The following is an 18,448-nucleotide window of genomic DNA, read 5'->3' as shown; positions in this document are numbered from 1 at the left end:
CCGACCTCCGGAGGTCGGAATTTCAACATTACAAAAATAAAAATACCGACCTCCGGAGGTCGGAATTTCAACATTACAAAAATAAAAATACCGACCTCCGGAGGTCGGAATTTCAACATTACAAAAATAAAAATACCGACCTCCGGAGGTCGGAATTTCAACATTACAAAAATAAAAATACCGACCTCCGGAGGTCGGAATTTCAACATTACAAAAATAAAAATACCGACCTCCGGAGGTCGGAATTTCAACATTACAAAAATAAAAATACCGACCTCCGGAGGTCGGAATTTCAACATTACAAAAATAAAAATACCGACCTCCGGAGGTCGGAATTTCAACATTACAAAAATAAAAATACCGACCTCCGGAGGTCGGAATTTCAAAAATACAAAAATAAAAATACCGACCTTCGGAGGTCGGAATTTCAACATTACAAAAATAAAAATACCGACCTCCTGAGGTCGGAATTTCAACATTACAAAAATAAAAATACCGAAGGAAGTCGGAAATAATATGAATTTTCCGACATAAAATAAAAACTGACCTCGAGAGGTCAGTAAATACAGACCTCCAGAGGCGGTATTGAATAGCGACCAAGCTTTTTCCGACCTAAGTTGGGATGTCGGTTTTAGGTCGGTATTTCAGGGAATACCGACCTCCGGAGGTCGATATTTGTAGGTCGGTATTCACTGTTTTTTTAGTAGTGTGATGGTATTATTAATTTCTTTTGAAATCCATCCCATTGATTAATCTAAAAAGGGGAAGAATTTATGTTCGTTGAAAACTACTTCAGTCTTTTTCCGTGGAAGTAAGAAATGCTTAAATCAAGAAAAATATAATATATAAATGATTGAAGGGGGCTAGAAGGTACCTGGGTATGAAGAAGCTCTAGGATCAATTTCTTAGTTGGCTGTGTTAAAGAAGTTTCACATCGGTAGAGGGATGGAAATTTGATCTCCTTATATGGATTTGGACAAACCTTCCCTCATTAGCTAGTTTTTGAGGTTGAGTTAGACCCAGGTACCATATCTTTACATGGTATCAGAGCCATATCTATCCCAATTTGTTGTTCACCGATGTTGGGCCCCAATTTAGAAGAGTTCACGCTCCAGTTGAGGTTTGGGCATACGGGGGAGTGTTAAGAAGTCCCACATCGATAGAGGGATAGGAATTTGGTCTCCTTATATGGACTTGGACAAACCTCCCCTCATGAGCTAGTTTTTGAGGTTGAGTTAGGCCCCCGATGCCATATCTTTACAGGCTGATCGGAGAAGACCGTCAGAGATGAAGAGAAGAGCAAAGGAATTAAGGGGTCGAGATGTAGCTGTGCATCGGAATTGACACCGGTAGGAGAAGACCACTCAATATCAAAAAGTGAGCCGATTTTTTTTTTTTGGAGAAGAAGATAGAGCTGGACTTTGATTCAACATCTAATTTTGTTTCCTAATTCGTATATGGGCTATTTGTGCTCCTATATTTTCCTTTTTTTATTTGCTTCTTGTAATTGAATTTATCCCTGCTCTTTTATTTATTTTATGGCCTATATGGGCTACTTTAAGTTTTCAAAAATATTATAACTTAATATTCCTTAATATATATTTAATTATATCATATCAATTAAATATGAAAGAAACACATTAATCGTGCCTGAAAAAAATAGTGTCATTTTTCATTTGACAAAATCAAAAAGAAAAAAATGTTTCTCACGTTATGTAAATCCTAGTTCAAAATTTGACACTATATACTTCAATAATATCAAAATTACTATAGATTATTAAATGAATTTGCTATTATCGCAGTTGAATACATTATTTCTTATATACATATCCACACAACTATAGTAAATTAAGCACTATAAAAAGGATACCGGGCACTTGTCTGAACACAAGAAAAACACAACACTGTATCAATCTTAGAAAAAAATAATTGAGAATATGTCTTCAATGGTTGTTGTTGAATCAGACTACCAAGACTATAAGTATTATTTCTAGATGGCTAGCAGAGTTAAGGCTGGAAGAGGTTAGGAAGATCCCACATAATTCGTTATAATGGTGATACTAGTCTTTATGTTTGGGTACTTAAACTTCCCCTACTAACTAAAGTCATTGACTAGATACCACTCTCAAATAAGCATGGCCATTCAACTGATTCAACAGCCTTTTAAACAGTACATTCATATAAAGCATATCAACATTTTGGTTTAAGACCCTAATGTTAACTTTATAAGTCCAACATATTTTGATAAACGACTCCTAACAATTATCTATACTCGTCGCAGGAAAGGAAATAAAAAAGAAAAGCAAGTCAAGCATGACCATAGGAAAGCCACGATTATAAAGGATCACAAGTCAGATACGAGATATCGTCTAACAACTCAGCAAGGACAAACATATGTAGTCTAGCCAAGAATCAAGGGAACCATTAAGAGATCCAAGTCTAGCCGTGATCTGAGAAGATTATCTGTGATCTGAGAAAGATCAGTTCAAGAAGGAAGGAATAAATATCATCTGCAATTCAGCCAAGATTTAAGGAAGTCATCAAGTGAAGAATGGAGATTCAGATCAAATCAGGATTCGAGAAGATCTCTCAAGCAAGAAAAATCTGCTCATGCACATATCTAATATGGACATGAATCAACAGATCTCATCAATCAAGGAATCTCTCAATATCCTTGATTGAGATGAAATTCCCTTGGGTTCATTCCTTATCAGAGCAAGCAGCCGTGCAGTCCTCTCCTATATAAACATCCGTTAGTTTTAGTTGTGAAGTGCGCACTTCACTTAAACTTGTACGATTGTCTTCTATTATCTTTCATAAAAGCATTGTATTTTTTAGAGTATACAATTGAAAAAGAAAAGAAAAAAAAAAGATTTGAGTGTAGGTTATACATGTAGAGGTTGTGTCAAAATAGAAGTTCTGATTTGCATAAATCATATGAGATAGGGAACTTAGCCAACATACTGTGTAATACCTCAAGTTCTCAGCAGCTCTTAAGGAAACCTTTGAAACCTAAGGGGACTGGACGTAGGCACCACACTGGTGTTCCGAACTAGTACAAAACATCTTGTGTCAATTTACTTTCTGTATTTACTCATATTTTATATTGTGATACTACCTGCAGGTGAGTCGACTAGTTCATCAAGGAAGTCGACTAAATAATTTTTAATTCACCCCCCTTATTGATTTTCAATCGATATCAGGGCAGGTCTCACTAGCAAAGTGTTTAACCACACGTGAGCAAAGATCCAATGGGACACTATCAAATTCCTGGTGCTCTACTTCAAGATGGAAATTCCTCAACTCGACCACCATATTTCAACGGCCAACATTAATCCCATTGGAAAGATAGATTTAGAATCTTTGTTTCTTCAAATGACCATCAAGCATGGATTGTGATCAAGAAGGGTCCAAATCCTATTCCTGGACTAACCGAAAAAGAGGGCACTGAGAAGCCATTTGATCCCGAATCTTTCGATATCACAAAAGGATCAACAAGAGGTAATTTAAACTAATGTTAGAGCTATAAGTTTATTATACTGTGTAGTGAGTGGAGCTGAATATGACATGATATCAACATGTGAAACTGCAAAAGAAATGTGGGACAAACTAGAAGTAACTTATGAAGGAACCACCAAGGTAAAATAAGCTCGGATTAGTTCACTAGTCAATGAATATGAATTGTTCAAAATGGACGAAAATGAAAACGTAGAAGACATGTTCTCGAGATTCAGTAAAATTGTCTGCGAACTCAAATCTCTTGGAATGGTGTACTCAAATGGATTACAAAGCTAGAAAACTTGTTAGAAGTCTTCCTAAAGCTTGGGAGACTAAAGCTGGTATCCTTGAAGATGGATATCTATAGAAAATGACGTACGATAAACTCCGAGGCAACTTGATGGCCTATGAACAAAACCATATTAACAGGTACAACAAAGATGATAAAAAGAAAACTGTGGCCTTTACAACCGAGATATCTGAAATTGGAGAAGAAGTTGATGATTATCAAGACGAAGGAATAAATCTCATAAATCGAGGAGTGAGGCAAATGCTTAGACAAAGAAGACAGAGACCCAAACAGGAATTCAAGAACAATGAATTCAAAATAAATGATGATCGCTGCTACTATTGTGGAAAACCAGGACATATCAAACAAAACTGCCCAGAACGGAGAAGGAGAAACAATCGACAAAATGAAGATCCAAAAAGTCTCGGAGCCTAGGATCAAGAAGAAACAACCGATGATGATCATGATGAAACTGCCAACATATGCTTCATGGCACTAGGTGAAACAAGGGAGGTAAGATCTTTTAATTGTCCTAATTGTAATGACTTACAAAATTCTTTGGACATGGTTGGCGATGAATTACATCAAGTTATTGACGAGTACAATATGATTGCTCAAGAAAAGAAAGATTGGAAGATTCTTCTTGAAGCAAGTCAGATTGAAGTCGACTTAATAATAGAAGAACATGAGGAAGTAAGAATCCAACTAAACAGTATCAAGAAATCTCCTAGTCATAGTTCTGTCAAATCTAATAGAACTACTTTCAACAGGAGAAGATCACCTAATCACAGTTCCAACAGATCCAATAGATCTATATCTAACTTTCACTCTCCTGAATCTTTTGTTAAAATTACTTGCTTTACTTGTAGTGATCTTGGTCACAAATCTTTTAACTATAGAAAATATTCTTTTAGAAAGTGGATTTGGAGACCAAAAGTTACTAATCATCAAGGACCCTAAAATACTTGGGTACCTAAAAGAAACTAATCTTTTTTTCTTGCAGGAGCAGTCTAAGAAAACCTACAAAAAGGGAATGTGGGTACTTGACAGTGGATGCTCCAGACACATGTGCGGATAGAAAGAAAACGTCAAAACTATCAAAAAGATTGATGGAGGTTTTGTAAGATTTGAGGACAATGATAAAGGAGAAGTAGCATGAGTAGGAAATATTACTCTCTGTTCATGATGTGATCTAGTTGAAGTGTATTTGGTTGAAGGACTCAAGCACAATCTACTTAGCATTAGTCAACTATGTGATGCCGGATTTCAAGTCACCTTCAACACATCAAGTTGCATCATCAAACATCTTGATAAAAAGCTCTCTCTCATTGGAGATCGAGTAAACAATATATATGTTTTAATTAATGTTGATTTCCCTTCTCTTACTTGTCTTACTACAGTCACAAGTGATCCTTGGTGATGGCATCAAAAGCTTGGACACGCAAGCATACATGCTCTTGAAAAACTATCTAAACCTGAACTAGTCATTAGCTTACCAAAATTAAATTTCGAGAAAAACCACATCTGCGATGCATGTCAATTGGGTAAGTTAACTAAATCATCCTTCAAAGGAAACGATATTATAAAAACGTCTAAACCCCTTCAGCTTCTTCATATGGACCTTTTCGGTCCAACTCAAATTGCTAGCATTGGAGGTAAAAGATATGCTTTCGTAATTGTTGATGACTTTTCAAGGTTTATATGGGTAATTTTTGTCACTCACAAAAATGAGGCTTTTGCTAACGTTGAAGTGTTTTGTAGAAAAGTTCAAAGAGAAGCAGGTTATTTCATTACAACCATTCACAGTGATCATGGTGGCGAATTTGAAAATTAAGCCTTTGAAGATATCACTGCTCAAAATGGGTTCACTCAAAACTTCTCTTCACCCAGATCACCTCAGCAAAACAGAGTGGTGAAAAGGAAAAATCGTTCAACAAGATCCATGCTGCTAGATGAATCTTCCTGATCATTTTTGGGTAGAAGCTGTAAGTACCATTTTTCATATTCTCAATACGTGTCTCATCAGACCTATACTAAAGAAGACTCCTTATGAACTCTGGAGAGGAAAGAAACCAAACATTAGCTACTTTCATCCTTTTGACTGTAAATGTTTCATCCATAATAATGGTAAGAACAATCTTGGTAAGTTCGACCCAAGAAGTGATGAAGGTATTTTCTTGGGCTATGCACCTTTTAGCAGGGCTTTTTGAGTTTTAAATAAAAGAACTTTAAGTGTCGAAGAATCTGCTCATGTAGTATTTGATGACACTAACCCAAAAGTACACGAAATTGAAGCTGGTGACGATGAAATTACTTATGTCAAACCAACTGCAGATATCTCAAAGGTCACTCTTGAACCTAACGCTGATGAGTCAGTTACTACAGAGGTGGAGTCGACTACCCCAGCCAAAAAAGCCAACATACCTAGAGAATGGAGACATAATTCCAGCTACCCTGAGAATTTCATTCTTGGAAAACCTGATGACAAAATCCAAACAAGGTCTTCACTCAGAAAACAAGCTTCTGTGGCTCTTGTATCTCAAATGGAACCCAAACGAATAAATGAAGCTATGGAAGATGAGCCATGGATACAGGCAATGAAGAGGAACTTGATCAATTCGAATGAAATCAAGTGTGCAATCTCATCGAAAGTGTAACACCCCGTAACTAGAAAGAAGTTAAAAATTGGAAATAGTCTTTTTTGGAAAGAATATAAAAATCTGGAAAATTTGTTAAGTATGTTAAGTTGGATTTTTGGTCAACTTCAAACCGACCATAACTCCTAGCTCAGGATGAGTTAGGTGTGTTTTCAGATATCTTAGAAAAGATCTTGGAATAATCTTTCCAACGCCGCAGAGTTTGCGCGTTTCCGAGTTTGTATGAGTGAGATATACCCATTTTTATGAGTATGCTTTGAAGTTAATAATAATGATTATTTTTATGAAAAAAACGTTTTTATTTATCTTTTTAATTTTTCCTATTTTCTTTATCTTGTATTTAAATTGAGTCAATACACATAATATTTTTGCGTTGTATTTAAGATTTCTTTCCTTCATTTTTGTTTACCATCAATCAATATTTTTTTTCTCTTTTTTCTATTGATTCTATTAATTCCTTTTAATTTCTTTGCCTTTCCTTTTGGTTTGATTTCAAATTTAATTTCAATTTTTATGTATTTATAATAAGTTTATTTTGAATGGATATAAAAATAAGTGAAGAAAATCAAATAAAACATAAAAGAAATTGAAAAGTCAAGTGAGCTTCAGTTTCGGTGAAGAGCATTCCAAATTTGCATATTGAAACTCTATAACACGGCAGCCTTTTTGCCAACACATGGGGTCGCTGATAACGACAAATGATGGAGAATTTTATGATTAAAATCCCATCCATAAGTGTAGTAAATTGAGACTTCTTAAGGTCTTGGATTTGAGTTCTCATCATGTGGTTATTTTGTCGTCAATTACATTGAAACCACAAATTCACCTGAAGTACCTCGCAGTTCTCACATATAAATTCGATTTTGATTCGGAATCACATCTGCTGCATCTTGAAACTTTAATTGTGGACGGTCTATTTAATTTATGGTGTTACCGGCAATTTTTTGGAAAATTTAAAATTAAGGCATGTTGTTGTTGCTTTGGAAAAAATTGATTTGGAAAATAATGAGTAGGAGATCTTTGAACAATCCTATATATTGGAAAATTTGATGATATTAAGGATAGTTAAATGGATGATGTTGATAGGGTGGATGTGCTATTACACAACTGTCCTAATCTTCAAAAACTTGACATCTCTTTTTGGCTCGATTATGATTTTCCAAAGATTTCTCAAACGGGAGTCTTACTTAGCTCCAAATACTTTGTCTTTCTTTTTCCGGTCCCGTATTTATATTCGGGTTTCAGTTGCCTTCAAGTTTTAAGAATCTGGTACTAAGAAGGATTCATATATAGAAACCATGATTTCTTTCAATGCGGAACTACAAGCCTGGAGTATCTCCAATTATGGGAATCAAGATTTAATCAATCCAAGGAGTGGTGCCTTAGAGATATCACGTTCCATAAACTTAAGTTCTTGAAAATGTGGTACTTACCTATATCAAGGTGGGTTTCCTTGGATGAATCCTTTCCCCAGCTTGAAACACTTGTTATAAGCTGGTTTGACAATCTCGAAGATATCCCCCTTAGCTTTCCAGATATTACAACACTGAAAAAAATAAACTTAATCAGGTGCTACAACAAATATCTGGAGGCTTCAGCTTTGAAATCAACGAAGAAGTCGAAATAATTGAAGGATGTGACCGTATAGACCTCATTATTTGAGTAAAGTCGAAACAAACGCCTATGTGATTCTTTTGGGCATCTAATGGTATTATTTTAGTTATTTGCAATCGAAATGTCCATCCTCTTATATTGTAACACTAGTACTGTTTGCTAAGTTTGTTTTGATTGATCAACTCTTTTTCTGTATGTTTTAGATGATGGAGACAAATATAGAGATAATGCATTAGAACTCCCTAAACTATGATTGAAATCTCAGCGATACACCTTAACTTAACTAGGGTCCTATTACCATCAAACTCAATTTTTCAGTATTTTCGTGCACCTTTAAAAGCTGACGTGGCACCTTCAACCGGTATGTTTGCTATGTTTGTACAACTAGCGCCTGCCACATGTATAATAATTATTTTTTAAAAATAAATTGAACTTTTTTTAAAAAAAAATTCTTAATGTTTTTAAAATCTTCTTATTTTCTTTATGTTGCATTTAAATTAAGTCAATACACATAATATTTTTGCCCTTTATTTAAACTTTTTGTCCTTCATTTTTTCTTACCTTCAAGCTTTGTTTGTTTACTCTTTTTTCTATTGATTTTATTTATTTCTTTTATTTTCTTTACCTTTTTTTTTATTTGATTTCAAATTTAATTTCAAATGTAGTGTATCTAAATTAAGTTGATTTCGAACAAATATCAAAATAAGTGAAGATAATCAAATAAAACATAAAAAATTGAAAAGTCAAGTGAGCTTGTCGCGACCCGACTTTTGTGGTCATGATGTCACCAACTACACCCCACCAGCAGGTAAGCCTAATTCTTAGCCCAGAGCCATAAGAAACAAACTATCAAGCGGAAGCCAATAACAAGAAGTAAGACCTTAGAAAAAAGCAAAGAAAGGATAATCAACAAAACCATACAAAAACCATCCCAAGACCTCGCATCAGTTAGTAGTTGAGTATCTAATCTCAAATACGAGTACACGTCTTTCACAAATACAAGACAAGTACAGTCTATATCTGAATACAGCATAAAGACTAAGCCCAGAAAAAATCGATACAAACTAGTAGCTCCAGATGGCAAGAGCTCACCCTAATCTCTGGAACCCCAAGCTGCTCCGCATCACTCCAATTTTATGGAAATAACTCAAGTCCAATCTGCAGGGGGTAGAAATATAGTATGAGTACCAAAATGGTACTCAATAGGCAATGGCCGACTAATTTCAAAAGATACCATAAGCATAAATAACAAGTAATAAGGAAAGCATAGCACAAGTAACTAAACATGAGATACTAAAGTAGACAGAGAATAAATAATAGAAACAAGAAACAAGGTGTAAGAAGCTGAGTCAAGAACGTACCTGGATCGCAAGCCAACAACCAGATTGCATGCAACTAAGATACACAGTCAACTACTAGTGTAAAGAGGACCCACAACTACAATTCTAAAGTCAAAACCTCCTAGGTAACAATAAAAATAGCAGAGAATAAAGTATAGTCAAACAATAACCTAACAAGACCCTCATAAGCTCAGAAGGTACAAACAACAAACATAACCCAACCGCCCCCATAAACCGGAGGGTACAAACAACAAACAAGTATACTGATAGACAATGCATATGAATGTCAGGTGAGCAGTAGAATAACCAGTGACCATCCAAAATCATAGCCATAAGACTCCAGTCAACTTCCAGCCTAGCTAGCAAGAGTGATAAATCAATCATGACTGCCCAGCCACTTAGTCCACTACTAGGGGTGTAAGCCTCCTTTCTAGATAGAGTAACCCGAGGGCGTGTCGACTTCAAAGAAGATTTAAAGTATCAAGGCTGCCTAGCTAGCCAGTCCAATCCAAGGAGCGTAAGCCGCCCAACTAGCAAGAGTTACCCAAGGGCTTATGTAAAACCAAAAGAATACAAGAAAGGGTGTCGACGCATCGGGTAGTCAAGTCAAAACTGAGCACATCCCTTATGCCTCTAATATCTCAAGTAGGAAAGGAGAACGTCCCTGACACCTTATAATCTAAAAGGTTAGTAAGTCAAGTGATCCAGGTGGTACGACTCGCATTAAAACAAGTTTAGAATAAAAACTGAGTAAAATAGTATCTCATCATGAATGATAAATATACCAATGCATGGGCTAGGATTGTACCACAAAATTTGTTAGAATGAGTGAATAATGCAATGCATGCCATCACCTGCATTTAAACAAGACACTCAAAATTGAATAATTATACAACAAATGAAACCACACAACCAAAGTAGAGAGTACTAACCTGGAATCCAACTGGTCCTTGCACACGGCCTCAGGTCCAATAATATAATCATAATCTCAATAAGGATACAACATGTCCACCGCTAATCAATAAGCAAATGGATCAAGAAGAGATTTCAAATAAATAAAAAGGGGAGCAAAGTAAAGGGATGACACCCTACCCCAATCACACCGCTCTAGTCTACAATTGAGCATACCTTGGACAAACCCACGGTTACGTCAAGCCACCATGGCCACAAGCATTAACGCAATGAGAATGACCCAAAATAAGCCCTAAAGGGAGCAAATCATAAATGTGAGGCGATAAAACACAATCTAAAGCATCTAATATTCAATCTTGTCTAAGGCCACCATGAATTAATCCTAACAAGGATAAGCAATATCATCTACACCACAAGCGAAGCCACAACCTAATCTAAGGATCGCAACACCCACAATAATCCCAAGGCTCCTACGAAATCAAGAAAGGATAAAATATCAAGAGGAAAGCTAAATACCCAGCAAATACCAACCAAACTTATATGAAATCTATACTAGGGATTATCTAAGAGACTCAATCAAGAAAGAAGATTGAAGTTTAACTCAAAGTCGAACACGAGTGCTCCGAATCAACTACACACGAGCTATGAACATACAAAATTCTTTCGAACACCGCCAAAATATCAAATAATCGATCAGACCATCCTTACATATGTTTTGACACTAAAATGCAAACAATTGGAAATGGACCCAAAATTGAGTTAAAACAGGAATATGAGACCCGCATCAAGAAATCTCAAAATTGACTCCATCAAAATGTCCTAATCGACTAAGAGATCTTGTTTCCTGAAATAGGGTTCAATTCCATGTCTGGAACAACCTGAACCACCTCATGCAATAAAACACAAATTGAAGAAAACCAAAAGACAGTTGGCAGCCCCTTTAGGGCGGAATTTACCTTGGAAAGAGAGACCCCGACACCTCCCAAACACCCCAACAGTATCCATGATCAACACTACCCTCCAACATTTTGAATCATCTCAATCGAAGCTCCCAAGCTCAAGAAATAGCATTTTGAAGAATAAGGGCTAAAGCTGAAATTTTGGGATCTAAATACCCGAAATCGATTGCTAAATGAACACTCTAGTCGCTAAAAGTTTGATATCTAGTCACTAAAAGCTTGCACCAAATATCAGGACTTTAGCTGGTTTGCTCAAACTCTACATTCTCCGACGGGGTGCTCGGGATTCATTCAGAACTCTGTGCGTGCAAACAAAATATGCTACCCCATCGAATTTGGCATTACAGACCCAATGAAACCACCAAAACCTCTATCTGTTGTCATTTTGATGAAAAGTAATGGTCCCACACCCAAGGTCTTAGGGATATCCACTGCCCTAATCCTCAACTAATGGTAATCGGACATTAGATCAACATTTGAAAACACTGCGGCACCCTAAAGCTAGTAAAATAAATCATCAATCCAAGGCATGGGGTAACAGTTCTTATCGTCACTTTATTCAGCTGCCTATCATCAATACACATGCGCATTGTACTAACCTTCTTCTTCACAAACAGTACGGGAATCCCTAACCCAAGAGATCCTGAAGCTGAACACTGAGCTTCTTGAGCTCTACATGAGCCATCCAGTATGTCAAAATAGATATAGGCCTAGTACCCGACTCAAGCTCAATCAAAAATTCAATATCACGATTTAGGGCAGGTAGGTAAGTCGATAGGAAACTAGTCAACAAAGTCATGGACAACTGGAACTGACTCAACTGGAGGGAACTCCCTACTAACGTCAAGCACATAAACGAAATATGATAAGCATCCGATAGATACTAGCATCCTAGCTTAAACAAAAGAGATAACTCCAACCAGTGTGCTACAAAAGGAGCCCTGCCACTCAACTGGGGGAATACAAAGCATGTATAAAGTAACGGTCTTACAGAAGCAATCTAAGACCATAGTAGGGGGGATAACCAGTTTGTACCCAGAATCACATCGAGATCAAGTATGTCAAGTAGAATAAGGTCATCTTGGGTGTCACACCCCTATTTAGTAACTAAGCAAGACAGAAACACCAAATTCACTACTAAAATCTCTTCCACGGGGGTCAACACACACAAAAACACTGCCAGAAGCTTAGAACTCATACCCACACAAGAAACATAATAAATAAACGTGTAAGAGTAGGTAGAGCCCATATCAATTAAAGTCTAGGTAGGCTGATTGCATAAAAGAATCATACATGTTATCAAATCATCCGATGCTTGAGCCTCTACCTTCACTGCTCTACCAAAAAAATGGCCCTATCCGCCTCTACCCTGACCATCATTCCTACCACCAAAACTGCCTCCTTGAATATCTCGATGTCTACCACGACGATTTTGACCCTGACCTCGACCCCTACTTTAAGGTGCTACTGGTAGAGATGGTAAAGCAATGAAGCTGCTTGTGGAGTGTGAGAAATCCACCTATGCAAAGAGAAATCCCTATCCTAGTAATCCAACTCCCCATAATCCAAACACCTTGGAGATGATCTACTCTTAAAAGCGTGGCCACTACGGCCTGAAGGACAAGATTCAGACCCATGACTCTGACTATAGACAACCTCACTCCGGCTAAACTAGTCACTCTCTAAGTCTGCAATGAGGCCTGAATAGGCTAACTAGGTTGTATCTGCTGAAACAATTGTTGGGTCTAATCATGTGTGTCTCTTGACCTAGAACAAGACCCACTATAGCTACACTCGTATCAACCATTCTTATCGCTAGCCCCTTGGGCCTCGCAATAGAGTTTCTCAATAGTGCGGGTGTGATCTACAATATCCACGAAGGAATGACCCGCAGCTGAAGCCTCAACCCATAGAGAAAGCATCAAATTCTCTCCTCCACTTTGAGTAGAATAGTAGTGGTATGGTGGGAGAGCTCGTAGAACGTTGCCTTATAATCTGATAAAGCCATGGAGCCCTACTCCAACCTAAAAAACTGATCTCAGGGGTTATCTCTAACACTGCAAGGGATGAACTTGCCAAGAAGGCCTCAAATAACTCAGTCCAAGTGACCGAAGGAGACCCAACCTTCCTAGTCTAAATGAAGGTACACAACTACTAGCAGGCTAGCCCATTTAACTGATAAAAAATGAACTTGGTTCCTCTCGACTACATTAGTCCCAATGTATAAAGTATCTTCTAGCAAGTAGTAAGAAACTTGTGGGCATCCTCACCCAAAGCCCTAAAAAACCATAGACGTAAGAGCCTAAGAAACACTCAGATCATCTTTTTCTCCTCTAGTTGTATAGCTCCAACCATAATCATGAATTGGGCACCCCCAAGTTCTACCTGGGCATGAGGTGCCTCTACTGCATGATGATCTTGCTTACCTGGTGCGGGTGCTTGTTGAACTTCAACTGCAGTTGGGGTGTGCTACATGTTCCCGAGCACCATCAGAAGCTGAGTAATGGTTTCCTGAAGATTTGGAGCCATAGTAAGTTAGGTGGTGGTGGCGGCTGGTCTAGGCCCTACTGGCTAATCTGAACCCGAGCCATTGAAGTGTCCACGACTGGCCCTAGACCCCTATCTTTATCTAGGGGTAGTGAAACACCCTTACCAGGTAGGGGAGGTTGAGCCCAACCTCGTCACGCGGCTCGTGCGAGCCATGTTGTGAAAATAGTGAAACAAGTGAGATTTCATGAAACCAATAACACACACGCTGAACAAAAGCAACATATAAAAGGGAAATTCCTTAATACAAATTGTAGCCTCCCAAATATAGTATAAAAATGTCACTGCACCTATCCTTAGGACTCCACTAGGTATTAGCTCTTTACAGTTGAGATTGGCAAACCCTGGCCTCTAATACTAACTTTTTACGGCCTAATTCCTCGAGTCATAATGGCACCTACTATAACCCACCAGTAGGTAAGCCAACCTTACCCAAAACGACAAGTAATGAGTATAGGGGTAGAACCAAACATAATTAACATTAAACAATTAAATAAGATAGAAGAGAAAGTAAGCAAAAATCTATATACAGAAGAATCCCTCCAATAACCTTGAAGCCACGAGTGGAGAGCTATCTAAAATGAAAGTACAAGTCCCAAAATTGGACCATAAACAAGTCATCTTAGGTAAAAGACTAGCTAAATATAAATACAGAAGGGGACAGGTTGATCTAGGATGCCAAGTGCTCACCCACATCTATAATCTCAAAAGTTGTTGAAGATGGCACAAGCAATCAACGCTTGTATCTGTAACTATGACCTGCATCACAAAATAGACGCAGAGTGTGGCATGAGTACCAAAGCAAAGGTACTCAGTAGGCATCATAGGCTGACAGAGCAAGAAAGGTAAAGACAATATGAAAAGATAGAATCTAGAAAAAATTTGAGGTCAAAGTCGATATGAAAGAATTCACACGAGCATACAAACATTAAATCTATTTACAACAAAACTAACTATAACTAGACCCTATAAGCCCAGAAGGTGCACTCATGCGTAAGTTTAAATAAAACCTGAACGGGCCAGCCTATAAGCTCAATAGGTACACATAATAGCTAAGTGTAGCGACAGAAAAGTTCCACGAAGCGAAAGTCAGGCTCCTAACCCAAGTAACCACAATATATAATAAGCCATTCAACTCCCAGTCCAACTAGCAAGAGTGATAATCAATCTTGGTTGCCTATCCAGCTAGCCTAATCCCAGACTAGCCAAGCTAGCAAGAGTAACCTAGGGGCATGTCGATTCCCAAGAGAATCTCATATATCAAAGCCGCCCAGCCAGCGAGTCCACTTATAGGGGCGTAAGCCTCACAACTAGCAATTGTGACCTGGGGGCGTGTTGACTTTGAAGAGGATCTCATATATCAATACAAAGTCATTATGGAATGACGTCTACTTAAGAAAATCAAAAGAAGGCTCCAAGTTTAAAAAATCTACTTCCAAGTCGTAGTGAAAACATAAAACCTCCAGTAACAATTTGAAGCTAGAGAGATAGGGGAAGAAGGGACAAAAGGTCTATAAAGCTCAAAATCACCTAAACCAAGACTCATACTATCAAACCCAAGTATGCTACTCTGCTCTGCAAGGATCTAGTAGAGAAAAAGGCTACAAGGATCACAAGTATAAGCCAACACTAGTCTAACCCTATACTAAAGACGAACATGTTCATTACCAATAAAACAACGCAATTAAAACACAACAGCATGCAACAATCACATAAATACCAACTAGTATGGTACTAATCCTGAAACAATGGCAATCAATCCTAAAACAAGTTATCTAAGATGAGAAATAAAAATAACTAGGTACCCATTCCCAATTTACTTTAATCAATATGCATTTATGCATTCAAGCTTAGTCTAAATAGAAAGGAAGTTGTAGTCTAATGGTAGGTCGATCGCGTGCTCCAAATAAAAAGGCTGGATCTTTTCCTTTCTAAATGACCTCTAAGCATCGCTACACTATAAAAAATAGGATCACAATATCAGTACGATCGTTTAAAGACTAAAAAAACAAAAGATGGAAAGTCAACAATTTTGTGACAAATGGGAATTGGTGGACCCATGTTGGAATTTGAAGAATTTACTTCTTCAAGAGGTCCTAATCAATGCTCCGAACTTGTGTTCTAATAAGAAACACAGTCTGGGGCTCGGAAAAGCCAAAATGAACAACATGCAATAACAATCAATTTAAGCTCAAATAAAGGACTTGGACAGCAGCTTCTAAGTCAAATTCACTTCAAATAATGAGCCCTCAATAACTTTCAAACACTTTATTTCATAGCCTCGATAATTCAAGATGTGAAGGACTTTGAATCACCAAACTTTGATCTTTAATGAATACATTATCGCCTTTTGAGCCTTTGATCTTAAGCTGCCATCGCGACTGGTCTTAAACGAGTAGACTCTATTCTTGGTGAATGTGGAGGAGCTTCCACAAATTCAAAACTAGCGATCGCTGTGAGGGCCCCGAAATTGCAGTCAAAAGGGAATCAGGCCTCTGTGATTGTGACAGGGAATCCCACGAATGCAGGCATCGTAAATGCAGTATGATCCCTGCGAATGCAATCACCAGGCTGTCTGGCCTCCATGAACGCACAATGGGGCCTCGAACGTGAAGGCAATTTTAGCCTGCAACAGCTGATGCATATCAGCTGGTTTTTGACTCGTTGAAAATCTACAAAGAGGCGTTTGGAATTAGTTAGTAACCCCTGCATGCAATTGAGATAGGTTACCTGACAAAATTCGATATTTTGGACTCAATGGAGCAGTCAAAATTCCCATATAAGGTTATCTTGACAAAAAATGGGTCCCATCCCTAAATTCCATTTTAAGTTAAAATTGACAAGGGGGCTCGAAATCAGCCTGGAATCCTGATGATCCAAAAGAAGGATCGTTCTAGACCAAACTCTACATTCTGGAGCTAACCGCACTGAGTGAATTCTCATATGAGCTTGTTTACTTAAAATGTTAACTAAAGTAAAACCCTTAGGCCTTAACTTGTAAGTTAAAATGCCTAATCACACAAACTCGTATTAAAAGCCTCGAGAGTCATGTCGACCATGCTGCTAGCCTAAAATGACCCTTTCAAAGCTTATTAAATCATCAGAATTTGATTCTGAGGTCATCTTTATGCAGTTTTGATCAAAATAACTGTTCAAGGTTCAAAAGCTCCAAAATGCAAAAACACGCATAAAAACAAAATGAACGACTGCGTGATCGAACGGTCAGTTCTAGCAAGTCAATAATAACTTGGGGTCGCTAAAGAACGATCTTAACAGTGAACTGAATGCATGAACATAAAAATTACCTAGAGGGTCATTACATTTCATATAGTTTTTGAGATTTAGTTCATTGCTAGAAGATCCTTATTTAACATATTATGTATGTATGTGTTTAGTCTTTCGCTAATTAGTCAGCCAGTCTAAGGGTTCGCTTGGGAAGCATAAATGGTTTTTGAGTGTCGGCCACGTCTAGAGTGTAGGCTTGGGGTGTGACACCTTGATAGCCAAATTTCGGGTGAAGATATAGATGACCAAAGTTTTTTTGAAGCGCTAAAGATGATGAAAAAAGAGTTATTGAAGAGCTAGAAAGGAAATCTGGTTGTGAATCCTATTATAGTGTCGAGGCTTCACAGGAAATTGATGATCAACTCATCACTCACTCAAATAAGGAGATTTATACTGATGAAATCTCTTTATGTTATGGAGTTGCGTAAGAAGGAGAAGGTTCAAAAATCTCGATCCTTGGAGTTTCAAGCTCAACCATCACAAGTGTTTGTCTGGATAATATAATTGTTGAGAATTTAATAGAAAAGGGTACTCAAGAACTCAACAACATGAAACTTGGCAATGATATGGCTCACTTGGTTTGTGAAGGCAGAAAGTAAACATGGTGATTGGTACGTTACAGAAATGAACAGTTTTTTAAAACATATTTATATTTCTTTTCAGGACCAATCAATGAAATAAAAACTTCATCACTTGATGAAGTAAGAGCAGTCAGAAGAAAACTCTTGAAATCTTCACCAAAGAATGATTCAAAGCTTTATTTGAGTTTCCCCTGACAAGCTTGGGGTAGCTTCAAAATATAACTTTAAGGGGGATTGTGAAAAATATCTTAAGTAGAATTTTTGGAAGAACAAAAAACTTAGTTTTTTAGTCAAGTTTCTAGAATAGTCTAGTGTGGTCATTTGGTTAAAGCATTTTGTTGAAATATTTAGATTTTCTAGAGTAGAAAATAAACATACTAGAATTTTCTTGTTGAGGTATCTAGAAAAAATATCTAGAACCATTGGTAGGCAAGTATAAATAAGGGTCGTCTTGTACATTTGTATTCAATTCAAAATAAAGAAAAATCAAAGCAATTCACGAGTCTTCTTCCATAACAAATGTGACGACCCAAGAGCACCCCTTAGTCGTTACCGGCGTATTCGACCTCGAAGAGGTCTTATACAAGCCCTTAGCATTCATCATAGCATGCATCATAGAATAAAATCACGGAAAATTTAAAACTTTTACTTTGGAAGTTCAACTTCACTTCATATACGAAAAACATAATATAACTTCGTCACAATGCACCATCTAGACATAGAAGTATCGAAAATGGGACTTAGCCCTTACATCAATAAGAAGTCT

This window comes from Solanum tuberosum, unplaced genomic scaffold (assembly GCF_000226075.1).
Source record: "Solanum tuberosum cultivar DM 1-3 516 R44 unplaced genomic scaffold, SolTub_3.0 scf00425, whole genome shotgun sequence".
In the NCBI taxonomy this organism is placed as follows: Eukaryota; Viridiplantae; Streptophyta; class Magnoliopsida; order Solanales; family Solanaceae; genus Solanum; species Solanum tuberosum.
Note: the sequence above shows the minus strand (reverse complement) of the source record.